This window comes from Pinus tabuliformis, chromosome 7 (assembly GCF_031772625.1).
Source record: "Pinus tabuliformis cultivar Carrire ecotype Pingquan chromosome 7, CPIR1, whole genome shotgun sequence".
NCBI classification, from domain to species: domain Eukaryota; kingdom Viridiplantae; phylum Streptophyta; class Pinopsida; order Pinales; family Pinaceae; genus Pinus; species Pinus tabuliformis.
The window spans coordinates 47,137,080-47,140,182 of record NC_142293.1 but is presented as its reverse complement, the minus strand read 5'-3'; the positions used below and the strand labels follow the sequence as shown (position 1 = coordinate 47,140,182).

Sequence of the window (3,103 nt, the reverse complement as noted above, 5' to 3'; positions counted from 1 at the left end):
GTGTCAACACCCTAATGTTGGAGGTAACTAGCTAGTCACAAATCTGGGCTTCGCCTTGACATAATTTGAAGTTTAATTTCTTGAATTTTGTGGATCCGCATACATTTGCGGAACATCCTCCAGCCATCGCAGTCCCCATTGCGCACATTTTGGTGTGAACGTCAAGCACCAGAGCAAAACTGTGTTTGGAGATGAACAGGCGGGCGATGTCTCCCTTCTATTAAATATCGTGGCATCTAATCTTGCCTAATCTGACGCTGACCACGCTGCGTTGGACGCTCATTGCAATAAAACACTACAGTAAATGCTGGCGATTAAAATACTGAGAAATCTAAATACATGGCGGAGGGGGAGTCCTCTATCCCGGTCTCAGCCTCGAAGACAACGCAATGCGATGGGATTTCCTGAGGAAAGCGTATTCAATCTTGAGCACGCAATTGTTTTTGACCGTAATTGTTGCTGCAGCCGTGGTTTTGTATTCACCCATCAATCTTTTCCTGGTTCAAACCCCGGGCCTCTTGTTGGGCATCTCCATCTTGCCTTTAATCTTGATGTGCCCTCTTTATGCCTATCATCAGAAGCATCCGGTTAATCTTGCATTGTTAGGAGTGTTTACTGTTGTTCTGAGCCTCACTGTTGGCATATCCTGTACATACACAAAAGGAAGGATAGTTCTGGAGGCATTGATATTAACAGCAGCTGTGGTGTTCTCACTAACTGGTTACACATTCTGGGCGGCAAAGAAGGGCAAAGATTTCAGTTTCTTGGGTCCAATTCTGTTTTCCAGCCTCATTGTCCTCATCCTATTTAGTTTTATCCAGGTGATTCTGCAGGAACGTCATCATCCAAAGCGCCACCAGGAGATGTGAGTCCAGGACACATGATGTTTGCTCCAGCAAGGACAAATTTGATTGCCCCTCTGTCTACTTGAAACTTTTTCATTATGTTCGGATATTGATGTAATAGACGCAGGGTCGGCATGTAAGGACCATCTCGAACGTTGAAGAAGAGTGGTACATTATTCACCAAAATCAGATTAATATGATTCTGGCATTTTGCAACTATAAGAGGAGATTTCTTTGGAAGTAAATCTTCTAATACAGGCTCCAAATCCGGATACTCCTCTGCAATGCTTTGACGGATCTTGCGTTGCACAGATGCCTTTACTTGATTCTGGGAAGAAATTTCCTCACTAGAAAACTTTTTGAACATTTTTGCCGCAAATTGTCAATCCCTGGAAGTGAGTAAAGCTTGGATTCGGTTAAAACCTGGATGAACTAATATCGTATTTCCAGCCAAATGAGCTGTGACAATGAGCGAGTACTTCGCAGCTTTTGCCTGTGTCCAGGTTTGAAAAATGAACTCTGTCAGATTAGCAGACATAAAAGACTTGTATTGCGGTATTCAACGACATTTTTTAACAGCTAAGTCTCAATGTTGAATAGTGTGAATGGGAACTATGAGTAACAAACAGTGGCATAATATTATACCAGAAGTGTTCATGGTTCTTTGCAACTAGAAGAAAATCAGAATAGCTTCTGAAGATTATAATTGGTCTCTACAGTGTGAAATTTCGGTTCTATTTGTATTCTGTTCTACTTTGCTGCGATAAAGAATAAAGTACACGGGTTCAGCTTACAGTCATTGTGTGAAAACTTGATAATTGAAAAATCTGTTAGTGATTGGCTAGATTCTTAGCTGGAATTAGTTGAGTGCCTTTTTCAAACTGATTTTTTGAAATCTTCAATAGCTGGGGTTTGTCTAGACTTGCTGAGTGTTCATTTCTTTGTTGAGACAATGGCTAGATTTCATGATGTATTAGAGTTACTGAATACACTAATACACTCCACTATTGGTGGGAAGGTAAATGTTAGCAAAGACACTCTTTGTGACATTCAGACCTGCCTGCATGATGCACAAGAAAAGATCGACTTTTTGCAGCTTGAATCACAGCTACAGCAAGAAGAGCTACACCATTCTGAACCTGTTTCTGTTCAGAACATTGAGACAACCACCCATCAGCAACATGTTAATAATGGTACAGATCATTCAAATAAAGCAGCAGTTGTATATGCAGATGCAGAAACTCAGTCTGCACTTCCCAAGCCCATCATCAGACCTTGGGAACAACTTGTCCACAACAAGCACAGAACTGGTCTTGGATATGACAAGGACTTGTCCTTTCATATTCCAGACTATGCCAAGCCCATTCAGTTTCAGAGTGCTGGATTTATTCATGACAGTTCACCTGCTCCTTATGACAGTTCAGCTTCAGCTGTTCCAGATTCTGCCCCTCTTCCACAGTAACAACAACAACAAAAACAACAGATCGTGAAATGCCAACACTGTGACCGAGTTGGCCATTTGAAAGATCACTGTTTTGATCTTCATCCATGTAAGCACTGTCATAAAACCAACCATTCTTCACACAGATGCTTCAGAAACAAACATCCTCCAAGAACAAAGATTCATCTTGGATGGATCGCTTCTTGGCAATGGGCATCAACAGCCAAGAAGATATTCCAAACACATATCAGAACTTGTTCCAGAATATTGAACAGTCTTGCAGTTGAGTCTTCTCCATCTTCTCACCTTGTACCTGACAGGGGGGGAAATGATGGTCATCTACAAGCTTCAAAGTCACATCAAGCGAGCCTGAGCCACAACCTGCCACACCAGTTTCAGAGTTGCAGCCAGAGACAAAGATGCCCGTGAACACAGATTGAGAACACTTCCTCTAGCAGAAGACTCCAGCTTCTTGCCAGTTTTGGAAGAGTTCCAGGAATTGCATTAAGCATTCCAGAGTTGTTGGTTATCCTTAAACCATCACAGGTTGAGACTTCCCTTTTTAGGTTGAAGTTTTACCTTTTATGCGGGGTGAGACCTCCCTTATATGGTTGAAGGTTTCCCTCTTTAAAACAATAGGATCACTTCCTCTAGCAGAAAACTTCAGTTTCTTGCCAGTTTTGGAAGAGTTTCGGGAACTGCACTAAGCGTTCCAGTGTTGGTGGTCATCCTTAAACCACCGCCCTTTTTTACCAACATTTCATAGAGCACATTCAGCCTAGTACTGCCATGCATTTTTTGAACATGTTGTATTACA

General features: G+C 41.9%; 1 pseudogene; it reads left to right on the top strand.

The window, feature by feature from the left end:
• The first annotated feature begins 338 nt into the window (after positions 1–338).
• Positions 339–1,119, top strand: LOC149245155 (BI1-like protein pseudogene; annotated as a pseudogene).
• Positions 1,120–3,103: the final 1,984 nt, after the last annotated feature.